The 13,177-nt window shown below is 45.3% G+C and overlaps 1 long non-coding RNA gene across 1 annotated transcript; it reads right to left on the reverse strand.

Annotated features, from left to right (window-relative positions):
- Positions 1–3,362: 3,362 nt before the first annotated feature.
- Positions 3,363–4,358, reverse strand: LOC112947262. The gene is made up of 2 exons (XR_003249381.1): positions 4,232–4,358; positions 3,363–4,062 (listed from the first exon to the last, which is right to left on the reverse strand). It is a non-coding gene; the product is annotated as an uncharacterized LOC112947262 (long non-coding RNA).
- Between the last annotated feature and the right edge of the window lie 8,819 nt (positions 4,359–13,177).

Below are 13,177 nucleotides of genomic sequence, written 5' to 3' on the forward strand. Positions count from 1 at the left end.
GGGCACAGAGGAGCCCCATGGGGCTATATGGGGACATATGAACTAAAAATCCCCTTTCACACCCCCACATTTGTAAGTTTTAGGGGCTAAAAGGCTGAGGGAAACCTTTTTATTATTATCATTATTATTATTTTCGCCTTATTTCTGGACCTAAGGGTGACAATGTGTTCCTGTCAACCCAAAGACCACCTCTATTAAAGCACCCATCACTAAAATCATCCACCAGTTCCAGTGTTTTCCCTCACTCTTTCCACCTTTTCCCCTGCAAAAAAAAATCAAAAATTCCTACAAACCACACTTTTTTTAATAATAAAGGTCATCAATCTCTTTGGGATTGTCATGAAAGTCATTTTACAGACACGTGTAGATAGTCATTTCCTTTTCGCATGAAAATACTCTTTTTTTTTTAAACACAAGTGGTGGGGAAAGACCCTTGCACAAAACGTCACGTAGTTATTAAGCATTTTCACTCCAACTTCCCCATTTGTTAGTGTTTAATAAGTGCTACGTTCTGAAACAGCAGACGGGAATATCGCTGGAGTGTTGAAACGGGGATAAATCCACACTGTAGATCAATAAGTAGCCCCATTTTAATTAAAACTGCCACCTGGTTCACTGGGCACTTATTGCAGGCTCCCTTTCCATAGTATTCAAAAGCCTTTTAAATCTCTTTTAATACAGTCCTCTGGCATGTGTAATTTTCTTCTCTGCTTGGCCAAATTCAGCTGGAAAATTGATTCAAGGAGGGTTTTTGAAGACTGGTACATTTTAATGTAAATATTTTATTGAGCAATAGGCATATACAAGTAAATAACTGAGCATATTCCACGTTAAGCTGCTTAAAACATATAAGGATATTTTCTCCCTCTTCAGGCCAAAAATCACAAGCTGTTTATAAATCCTGGGATAGAGCAGTGCAGTTGAAGGTATTTTGAAGTAGTACATAAGTTAATATACTTAATATTTACATAATGCTTGGTGAGTATCAGCTCGTGTTCACAGCTCCTCTGGGAGGCCATGCATTTTGTCCCACGCAAAAAGCTGAAAATAAAATTTGTTTCCTAAGGGCTTGTTCAAGTTTGGGGGGAAAGCAGAAAGTGAAGGAATGAGGTGCCCGTTACTGAGTAGCTCTTGATATCGAGCCACAAACATCTCAAGTACAGAGCAAAGCAAATTATAAGGGCCTTCCTGAGGCTGAATTTCCCTGGACACACAGCACTGCTGCCAGATCTGTAGTAAAACTAGGCAAATAGACACCCATTCCAAGTCTATTACCTATAATTTATATTTTATAATAGAAGCTGTTAGCACAGGGTAGGTAGAAGTCAGTGGCTAGGGTATGGTTGGCACCAATACAGCCACCAAAGAGAGGCAAAAGTGAAGACATTACATAGGAAAAAGGGACAAGGACCCCACGCATTGGAAAAATAAACAGCACAGGCAGCAGTTTCGAAAAAAATAGACTTTTACTGGAAAGCAATAAAGCTCAGGAGAGTGAGAGGATGGAGAGGAAATCAGAGCAGATGTGCTGCAAGTGCAGCTGTACTTAAAAACTAAACGTAGTAATTGCAGACATGAGGAAAGGCAGCACAGGAACATGTGGGAGAAAAAGTAATACAGCAAGTGGTAGCAGATGACTTTTTGTGGATAGAAACAAGCCTTTGTTTCCGCTCACAAATGCATTTAAAGAGCCTGACAGGGAAGGCAGGACAAGTCTAGCCTGCTCTGTCTCAAAAAGCCCTTGACTCCTGAAGGCCTTTTTTCCTGCTGATCTCTTCTGGGTACCATCATTTTGGCTTTCACAGTGACATCATGAAGGCATTTTTGAGATTTCTTTTGGAGAAAGTCAGCAGTTTCTCCTTCTCTAAGCTGAAGACAAAGCTTATCATCACAGGGGATTTAACAGGATGATTCACTGGTTTGAAGAGGAAGATTGCCCAAGACAAAAGCAGCAGCTGAAGGATGCACACCTTGCTGCTTGGAACAAGCCTGCACATCTGTTGGATTCATCGTGCAGGAAAGGCCATCATCCCACCCCTGTCTCAGTTGGGTGATGAACCCAAGGACAGACAGTTAGCAAGCTAAAAGCAGAAACAGGGAACCTGGCCACCTTTTTAAGCTAACCAGTAGTGTTTAACATATACAAACCCGATCTAACACTGCTCCTTTTGGGCTCCAGACCTGTCCATGACTGGCAGGATCTCCAAAGGCCATAACAAGCACCAGACCCAACACCTAGAACTCAAAGCTCAGGTTCTGGAAACACAACACGAACCAAGGAACAACACTAGAGAGGGGAAAGGAGGGGCAACATTGCAAAAGATGAATTCTCACCCTTTTGGACCCTCACACCTTCCTACGATGGGAAGGAGGTTTCCTGCCACCCTTGTCTCCTCCATCTGCTCATGAAGATGGAAATGTCATTTAGTCTCTGCAAACAGTGCCATCAGTTGTTCACATAAAGGCCAAAGAAACCATTTCAATGGAAATGGAGTAACACAGGTTGTGCTAGAGATCATATGAAGCTGAAAAAGAACATTTTTTAAATCAGCTGAGCATATTTTGCACAGATGTAGGCTCATTTCAGAGCTGGGAGGTCCATTGTCCTTGGACATTTCTTCTCCCCGCATTTGCTTGCCAGTTTTGCTCAGACCAGGCTTGTTATAGTGCTGGGAAAGGTAATTCATTTTGTAGAGGTCTTTCAAATGAGAAATCCAAATGCAAATATTATTAGCCACAATTCCAGAGAAGACAGTATTATTGCATCTTATATATTAGAAGCTAATTTGTCCCACAAATGTGGGAAATATTACCTGTTTAATGGCATCACATATAGCAAGGATTAAGCACTGATGCCAGGGAGCTGCTTCAGAGGAACAATTAACTTTTCCACTGTATTTTTGTCCTGTGCAGTAAGGAAACGTGAAGCTGGAAATAAAAAGGACTTATGTTTCTGGCAAGCAAAGGACATCTGATCCATGACCAACTTCTCCATTGCCGAACTACCCCCCAAATCATTTTACCAAATGACACTGCAACAAACACCACAGACGACAAGAAAACCTCAGGACGTGTCCCACTGAATAAGCACAGAATCATTTGCAGCAGCTTTGAGGATAAGGGCAATTTCCACAGCAAAAATCCCACCCCTCCCTCCACCCAGAGACCTGATTCAGCGCCAGTTGGAGCAGGCAGCAGGGACTAACCTGTGCTCACAGGCTGTTTTACAGCACCCTGAACTCACCTCTTGGTTTTCCCCGTCACTTGTTTGTGCACTTACTCAGTCTGCAAGCACCAGGGTGTGTTAAGCAGCACTGCACGACACAGCAACAGCCAATAAGGAATTTTCCAAGTCTAGCACACATCCTGTGCCCAAAGCCTTTATTTATTGCTAGGGACTGCTCTTTTGGGGCAGCAGCACGATACTTTCAAGCACTCATTTGACTGCTGCACTTAAAAACAAAGTAATCCCTCAAAAAAGAGCCTCCCTTATTTGCTTGTGCTGGGTATCAGCATAGATGCCTGCTGTCAGGATGACTCTAAACAAACATCAGGATATATTTCCTGTTAGAGTCATCATTAGGTGTCTCACAGCTTTCAAGGACCACAGAAATATTGCTCTTCCTTGGAAAAAAAAGCCTTTTCTTTCTGAAAACCTTGGAGGCAAGAGAGTCATGCCTAAGGTAGCACAGAGAAGAGGACATAGAGGCTTCAGCTTCCAGTTTTGGCCACCAGGTCACATTTTGGAAAGGAGCCAAAAGTCTTGTGCTAATTTGCAGTCTAATCTTCAGCCAGCAGCTAGCAGGGAAGTGGGTGGATTTGGGAATTCCCAGCTAGAACTCAGATCTCGCTCTGTACCTGGGGTTGGATATACTTCCTGAATACATATCCAGCCCAAATACCAAGTACTCCAGCACCATTATCTATGCTATTTTTTGAAGAGAGGCTTCATGTTTTGCACTGGATTCCATAACCTTTAAAAGATGCTGTTCTTTGGAGGATTGGAAGATACTAAGATGCAGCTGTACTTCAGCAGCCTTGAGATTTCAGTCTTTACACTCTCTGGACAATAAGAGAAGAAAAGCGCGTGTTTGAAGTCTGCTTTGGTTGAATCAAGCCAGCAAGACTCAGTTGGGAGGAACTGTGGCTTTTGGAGGGGGCTGCCCACAGCTTCCACCCCCAAACCTATGGCCCAAGGGGGAGAGCAGCCCACTTGGCTTCCTTGACTCACAGTCTTGCAGAAGATGAGTCAGCCCTCAGGAGATCTTCCTCTCAACGAAGCCCAGAAGCCCACGTCACTCCTGCAACTTCTCTGTGCCTGTCTTGAAAAGGACCGAATTAAAAACTAGTCTTTAATTCACAGCTTCTTACTATGACAGTCTCTCACGCACTGGAGGAGGGAGCAGCCCTGTGATGCAGCCATCCTGGATCAAAGGTTGAAGGTCCTTTCTTCTCCCTCCAACCCCACTTCACAAAGAAAACACCCATTCACAGCTCCCTGTCACAGAGCTACCAGCATATCCTGCTTTTTATAAGGCAAATTACAAGGTTTAGGCTTAGCCAAGGCTTTCCTGACCCCAGTCATTTGGTTGACTCCCTAAGGCTTCCACCAAAGTGGAGCTCACTGGCTAAATTATATAAAGGAAGCCTAAAGCAGGGCACTCCATCGAGGTTTAAGTTTTCTCTTTAAAATGCAAATGGCTGGTAGCTAATTCCCTCTGGAGACTTAACAGCTGAATTTAAAATGAAAAATGAGGCTAGAAAAATATACTTCAGAAAGCATCGGGGTATGAGGAACATCACACTTGCTACAGGGATTCAGATTCCTCTGGTCCAACTGACATTTTCATTGAGCTGCATTTTAATAATTTCACTCAAAACTGCTTTTGGTGACGCTCTTCCTTCGCCTGCAACAGGGTGCAATCGGAGCAGAGCCCCAAATGAAGCCAAAATTCAAGCACATCTGTCTCAAACCTGCTCATCTGTAGATTTCAATATATCCATATTCTATCAGGTCTTACAGCTACCTCCTCTGCTAAGGAACCTGACACCTTTTCTATCCTTGCTCTTCTTCCAGGTTTGCCTAAAAGCAGGAAGCTATAGCCAGACAACGGACCTATTTGCCAGCTTGATTGAGTAAAAAAAGGCTAAAAAGCTACCCAAGAGAGCAAATTTAAGCCAGTATCTACTTCTTAACTTTAAAAGGAATTAAAAAACCCTCCTTCCTGGGCACATAGACATTAACCCAAACCTACTGATTTTAATAAACCCAATACCAAAGGAAGGGAAGGTCTCATCATGACAGGAAACCCACAGATGGCACCATTTAAACAGCATAAACATTTATTCCCAGCCCATACCCACACTAACACTAATATCAAATTAGGCCAAATTTGTGCTTGGATGTCAGCATGCACTGCTTGCATTATGGAACTGTGCAGAGTAAGAGCTAGAAAAAACACACAGCAGACAAGAAATCAAAAATATCAAATATTCAAACTTGTTTTTCCACCTTCCTTTTGTTTCCACATTTTTTTGCCCTGCTAATTGCAGGTCATAAAAGCTCTCCAGGCTCTGCTCCCTTCATTGCTACTGAGAGACTAGAGCCAAACACGAGGTCCAGAAAGGCTCCAAGTAGCCAACAAAGAGGGTATTTCAGGAGGTTAAATTTGAGAAGTCACCAAAAGGGCTATGGAATAATGCTGGGTGATATCACCAACAAAGGGCTATTACTTCGCTGTGAATGAAAACAGCATCTGGCTTCAGGCAGGAAATAATCAGAAAGAAGAATCTCACCATTAGAGGAAAAACATAAAATGAAAAACAAGAATCATAGGAATTGATGGCTACATGAGTTGTTCTTTTCTTCCAAGGTTCTTCTATTGGAAAAAATGGCTGTTTAGAGTAAGGAAGGGAAAGTAACAGATGTGGTAGGTATTTTTTCTTCCTTTGTCTGCAATACTTGCCAGTTTTTCAACAATTGCATGATTCACTATTGAGTGTTTCAGCGTGAAGAAACTCTATGCTGCACAGCAGAAGCATCTTCATTTCCATTCTGTATTATTTTACAAACAGTAAAAGCAGCAATGCACATTTCCCTGCAATTTTCAGTTTGATGTCTTTTTTATTTAGCTTCAAACAGTAGTACAATGCAAACATTGCCTTAGATAATCAGAAATAAATGAGGTTTAAATAAATCCCTCACAGGAGGCAAATGAGGAGCTCACAAGCTGTCAAAAATGCAACTGCACTGATTTCCAGACCCAGGCTGCAGAGTAATTCCATTAGTTTTGCTCAACTCCCCATTCAAACAGCTTTTGGTCTGGGAGCTTCTACAGCTGTAAAGCAGGGGAAGGTGTTTTGAGGCATGGGAATAGGGAGAGGGAAGCCAGACCAGGCATCACAATGGGGTTTTCTGGAGTCAGGCAGGGAATTAGCAAGCAGAGAGCTCTGAAACAGATGAATTCAGCCCTATCAAACTAGTTTGAAAAGTGAAGAGTGACCCAATCATCTGAGGAATTTCTCCTCCTTTACATTCTCAAGTAACTCAGCACCTAAAGCCTCTTAGGACCACCTTGGCATGGCAAGGAAAGAAGTTTCAGTGTTAAAAGTGGCTGCCGATTAATGCACCTGCAAAGTGACTCCAAATGTGCCTTTTGAGAGCACAGAGCAGTTTGAAGAACAAGGGTCTACTAGTAGAATCCTCTGATGAAACTCACAGCTCCAGCAGGCCACTAGGCTGAAATCTAAGTTTTAGAGACAGTTAGTATAAATATATAGGTTTTTAAAGCATTGCAAAAACACCAACTCTACAATTCCACAATTATGAAAAATAGTAATTGTCAGAGCTGGATAGGACAGCATGAGCCTCCTCTGAAATTACCTGTTGTTTTTAAAATAGATAACCTAAATATCATACAGCACCATTCTTCTACAGCACAATCCAGGATCCACCCAAATTTCCAGCTCCGGAGAGCAATTCCTTTTTCCTCTAGGAGAAAATGCCCCCTTTTTCCCCACTTGGCTGCAGAAGGCTTTCATCTGTAGTTATCTATACTAGATGTAACAGAACCAACTTAACAGATAGCTGGGATAATACTTGTTTTTGTCAACTTCAGAGATAAGGCAGCATTGAACTCCATGACAAGTCTTGGCATTTATTACACATCTACTTCATTTAATGCCTGCTGTTTTGCTTTCAGGAGTATTCAGATAACTGTCTAAGCTGTGGGTGGAATACACTTACCTTTCACACTCAGCTTCAAAACATCCCTTCCTTTAAACTAAACAGCCCCCAAATAAGTAGAGTTCTTCAATCAAGGCAATTATTCTCCCCAAGGACATACCCACCTGAAAGAGAAGGCTCTAGCAAAAAAATTGAGTATAATACTGATCCATTTTGATAAACCATTAAAATCAATAGAGCACCATACCAGTGTATGGGCCTGCTTACCCAATGCTGGTTACAAAACCAGTTAATTCACATAGGGTCTTGAGCACTAGGGATAACAATACAGGACTCTGCAATAGTTACTTTTTCTACTGCTACAATAAGCTTTTAAAGTTATGCAATCAGGAAAAATTCCATTCTTTTCTTAAGGACAGTTTTGGAAGCCTTTTGGGCAGAAAGAAGCTTATAAGCACCACAAACAAAGATCTTATCTCAAAAAAAAAAAAAGCAAAACAAAAAAAAACCACACACATACCAGTAACAAGAGAACAGGGAAGCTCCTCTAAAAGCTTTAACCAGAAACTTTCAACACATGCAAATTACCATTAACTTACCTATTAAATAAATAATTAAAAAACTAAAATCCCTAAAGCACCACTACCATACACAGAGGAACCTACCTACAACACCCAAAGAGCAAGAAAGTGTGATGCTGAAGAGCTGACTCCATTAATAGGGTGGCCTTAACGATCCTGACCAGCCTCACCTGGGGCCCTCACCCCACCCAGCCCTATATAAGCTCAGTACTGGGCTGCCCATCCCCATAGCAGCTTTAGGTTGGAGATACTTCCTTGTGGCTTTGCTTTAAATATTTAAATATTTGCTTTTTATTTAAGTGTCTGCCTTTGCTCTTTTGTATTATAGGCAGTGGTATGCTCCCCAGGAGTCTTAGCTTGGATGTAGATATTCCTTTGGTGCTGGCACCTTTTCCAGGTATGGAAGTTGGGGCTTTAGGTGCTGTGGTTGTCCCCTGTGTCTTTTTATCTTTTAGAGAACACATAGTCCCTACTGTGCCTCTGCATATGTGGTGATAAGGTGACCAGTTAGTTTCTTAAAGTTAATTACTCTTGCTTCTGCCAATGATTTTCCATACCTGGAAGGGCTTTCTTTATGGGAAAAGAGAAAGCTAGACTCTTAAGAGGCATTTTTTTCCTCAAAAATCATTGCTATTTATTCAGGTTATTTTCTTCTAAAAGTGCTAAATAGAAAGCTTTTCTTCTTTGAAGCTCTACTAGACCATTTCAACCAATACAGTGTTAAAGCTTGAAAACACTGTCTAAGCAGAGACTAAATAGACATAGTTTACTTCCTCTAATAAAAAGGAAACCTAGGAGAGGATATGACTGCTCCCTATAAATACATCCTTAGAATAAACATTAAGGGAAGGAAAACTCTTTGCTTAAGCTGCAAAGCTGTTGGCACAAGAACAAATAAGCAGGAGCAGGCCTTGAGTAAACTCTGCCTTGCTAATCCTTAAGCTGTGACTTGCTACAGTCTCCTAGTCAAGGACACAAAAGTCATGGTAGTTTTTAAGGGAACTTCTGCTTGGGTTGTAGGGTGCCTACAGGACACACTGCCTGGGATGATTCTTCCCCTTCATCTCTTAGGTCTTTAAAATCTTTTTTTTCCAAAGAGTTTGGGCCAGGTCCATGCTACATAATGTCTCCTTCTCTTTTTTTTCCAGGGAAGGAACTGTATGAGCAGGTGCTTTCTCGGATTGGGAGAGGAGGAAATACCTAGGCATTATGATGAAATATTTGGATTGAGGTGCTAAAGCAACTGGAAAATATTTAACACTTCTAGTTCTGTAAATTCAATTTTCTTCCCAGCTCAGAAATACTGAAAATCATCTTTATGAGGTTTGAGTCATCCCAGTCTGCCTAATGGCGAGAAACAAAAATAGCCCTTGTTTATTTTGCAGCTGATGCACAAATCTCTCCTATTCATGACACCACTTCTGCATAATCAGGAACCACCAGCAACACCCAGGCTTGAGCAAGCAACCAGCCAAGAAGGTGCCAGGTCCCTGCAGGTGTTGCAGGGCTAATTACTCCCTGGCAAAATGTTTCCCAGGGAATAGCTGGGCTTGCACTAGATAAAGAGCAATCTCATGTGAGGGGCAGGTGACCTGGATTTGAAGCGGAGCTACATCTGAGGATTCCTGGGAATGTTCCCTTGTGTTCCCATAAGGGCAAAGTCCTGACATCCAAAAACTTGGCTGTGTTGATGCTCCTGTACTTGCTTCATCCTGGGCTAAGTTTTATACTCACTGATGCCACATCATGAAAAGAACCTGCAAACTAAGGCAGTTTTCACCAAAATCAGGGAAATAATGTGTTATTTTTCTCTTTTAAACTGAATACACAGATTTCAAAGCTATTACCAGAAGCGGCAGCCGCCTAAATAAAAGCCCCTGTAATGGAGCCGGGAGGATGCTGGTATGGAAGAGGTAAATATTTGCCATGCAGGGATCCTTGGGCAATCCCTATCCCAAACCTTGCTATGTCCAACACCTTTTCAAGGTTGACTTGGCTATCCCACCTTGCCAGTGACTGTTTACCAAATACGCTGTTAAGATTATCAAGGGATTACATAAATTCAGCATCTCAAAAAGGGAAACTAAACTGGGTTTTGGGAAGGAGGAAAAAGCTCTGAATCGATGCGGGGAAAAGTCAAGTCTGTATTCATTCTTGATACAATAATCTCATTCAATTTTCCCCTTAAATTTATGATGGTTTGCTCCCAGTCAGTAAATTTGTCACCCACTTTTGCTGTGCTTGCTCCATTTTTCTGGGCTTTGCCTTTCTAAGGAATGAGAAGGGAATAAAAGATGGGAACAGAAACTTGGAGAAAGGAAGAGGAGACCCTGCAGGGCTTTTGCAGGGTCAGAAAATGACATGTTTGCATAAAAAGTGATACAATGGTGTGTTTGTGTCACTCTGCAGTGAAGCCAGTATTACAATATTGTGAGCCTTGAAAAGACTGGCAAGAAAGTCCCTGCAAGCCCAAATGAAAACACAGCATTTTGAGAATACCATTTTCCCACCAAAACCATATTTCCTTACCTTAGTTGGTTAAATATTCCTGCCTGCTCCAGTTCCCAAAACTTTTTGCAATAATTTAAGGTGGTCTTTTGCAGTAATTAGCAGGTGCAAGTTAAGACAACTTGCATCTTGGATTTTGAGCTGGATTAACTGAGCATGGGACATGTGCTCAGTGCAAGAGGAGATGATTTGGGGGCATGCACCTGTGTTTTGTATCATAAACTGCTAGAAAAAGCTTGAATTGCACCAAAATGTGGCCCTCTTGTTTCTCTTATATATGGGGTAGGATAGCTTTAAGAAAAAAAGTGCGTTTCCTGCATCTTTAACCAAAATTTCCTCTTATTTCCTTATATGGGATGAAGGGGCTGCAATAGCGCCCGCCCTGCAGGGGGCGCCGCTCGCTTGGCGCCCCCACCGCCTCCCACGGCAGGGGGCGGGGCGCCGCGATGAGAGGCGCGCTCCCATTGGTCCCAAGGCCGCCGGCGGAGGGGAGAGAGGATGAGAGCGCCGCGCCGATTGGCGGAAGGTAACTCGGAGGGGGGAAGCAATGGCAGGGGTAAGGGTGTTCCCTGCCTTTTCCCCATGGATTAGGGGGTCCCCGTGCTCCCCCAGCCCTCATCTGGCTGCCCGCGCCTCTTCCCTGGCGCGCTTTCCCGCCCCGCGTTCGCGGGCGGCCAATGGGAGCGCGCCGCCGCGGGCTGTTGCCAGGCAGATTATGGTAATGAGCCCCGGGCGGCCGCTCCCCCGCCCCCCCCCCCGCTCTGCAGCTACCATTGTGAGGTGAGGACAGGTGGGGGGGTTTGGGGCCGCGGCGGGGCCGGCGGCGGCGGCCGGGGCGCGGCGGCCGCGCGGGACCCCCTCAGGTAACGCGATGGGACGGTCCGGGAGGGCAGCGCCACGCGGGGCCGCGGCGGGGACCCGCCGGGGGTTTTGGACTTGTTGTTTTAGTCGCACCCAAGATGGCGCCCGGAGCTGGCGGGCTCCGTAGTGCTGCGGACGGGATAAACCGTTGGCTCCCGCGGGGGGGGGGTAGGGTGCAGCCGTTCCCCTTCCGCCCCCGCGGGAGAGGTACATTCCGCCCCCCCTTCCCCGCCCGCCTCGGGATCCCCCATCCGCCCCGGACACAGGGAGAAGGGGCTGCCCCCACCCTCGTCCCGCTCCCCCCGCCCTGCTTGGTACAGTCCGGACCCCGGCACCTCTGTGTGTGTGTGTGGTTGGGGGGGGCGCTGGAGCCATCTTGGTGGCCGGAGCGCGGCGGGCGCTCGGCCCGCTCGCCGTTGCGGGGCAGCCGCTCGCTTGCCTGGCTCCGTGCGGAGATCGCCGCTCCTCCGCGGCGCCGTCCCTCGCCTCTGCGCCCCCTTCTTCCTCCCCCCGCAGTATTCCCCACGACTCCCCCTCTCGTTTTCGCAGTGGTTGCGCCCGAGTGGCCGTTGAGCACCGGCGGGGTGGTTGGGGGGGGCTCGTTTCCCCGGTGGGGAGTTGGGGGGGGGGGGGGGGGGGGGGGGGGCGCGGGGGGGGGGGGGGGGCGGCGCACCCGCGCCTCATGATTGGCCGGGGGCCTCGCGCCCCTTTCTCCTATTGGCCCCGTGAGGGGCAAGGGGCGGGGGGGAGCGTCGCAGCCGCCTCTCCTGGTTGGCTGGTTCTGTTGGCGGCGGTGGGGCGCGGAGGGTATATAAGGGCGGGAAGCGGTTGGTGGGGCGGCCGTTGCTGCCCGTGAGGCGCTGAGGGGCCCCGCCATGATGGGGGGCCCCTTTGGGCTGCAGTTCTGTGTGAAAAAAAACCATTTTTGGGGTACCTGGGGGAAAGGATGGAGTGGGGTTGGCCCAAGACCTGTGAGGAGAGGCCCAAATCCACGTGCTGGCAAACCCGGCAGTTTCTGGAAGCGGAGCTGTGATTTTTTTGCTGCCTCTACATGTGCAGGGCTTGCCGAGCTTCTCACCTCTGCCCTCCTGTGCTTGCTGGGCCATTGCTGCCTTTAATAAGAAGGAAAAAAAAAAGAGCATTTTAAGTTATAAAAGGGGGAAAAACAGAATTATTCACTGACTTGTCTGATATTTGGCTAATATATACATCTTTCACACAGGCTTTTGAAGTACGAGCAAGTATAAGGCCGGATAGCATTAAAAAAGCCTGCCAATTTTTCCCTTCCACCAGTTTGATGGGAATTAAGAGCCTGTAGTGAACTCATGCTTTTTTAATTTTTATTTTTTAGTGGGTTAACTTATTTTTTTCCCCCTTCCCTGGTTAGGGGATCTCTCCCTGAGCCTTTTGTGGGAACAAAACGCAAGAAGGTCTATTTATGAACTCAGCCCTGCAACTTAACTTGTTGCACTGTGCTGCTTTGGGGCTCTTTGCCTATGCTTTTCTTGCGCCTGATATTTAATAAAGCAATTTTATTACCCTTGCTATGGGGCAGAGTATTGACATGGTTGTTAATGTTGCTATCCGATGGAATATTGACAACTTGCTTGTGAAAAGAAATTGGAAGGGGTTGTCCCTTGCTGTCCTTGGACACCCTTCCTACCAAGGGTGCAATGAGCAGCCCTTGACGAGCTCCTGGTGTTAATTTGCGCTGCAGTTAGCAGCTACTTTGGAGAGTGTTTCTGGCCACCTGCAGCTGCCCTCTGCTGTGTAAACTGAATTGTGGAGGCACTCTTAATTTTATGAGCTTTGTTTTCGCTTAAACACGAGTTTAAACCTATTTGCCCCTCTTATTTTGGTGTTAGTAAAATACTGCGGAAATAGAAGTAGTTTGAAGATACAGGTGCCTCGTTGGTTCCCTTTGTGTGTAGCATTTAAGGCAAAGGACTGTTTAGAAAGATGCAGAAATAAGGTGATGTCTTGTGAATTGAAGATCTTGAGGTATCATTTTATTAAATATATATTTTTATATTTTTAACCC

Source organism: Nothoprocta perdicaria, unplaced genomic scaffold, assembly GCF_003342845.1.
Source record: "Nothoprocta perdicaria isolate Ctin4 unplaced genomic scaffold, notPer1 scaffold_228, whole genome shotgun sequence".
Taxonomy (NCBI): domain Eukaryota; kingdom Metazoa; phylum Chordata; class Aves; order Tinamiformes; family Tinamidae; genus Nothoprocta; species Nothoprocta perdicaria.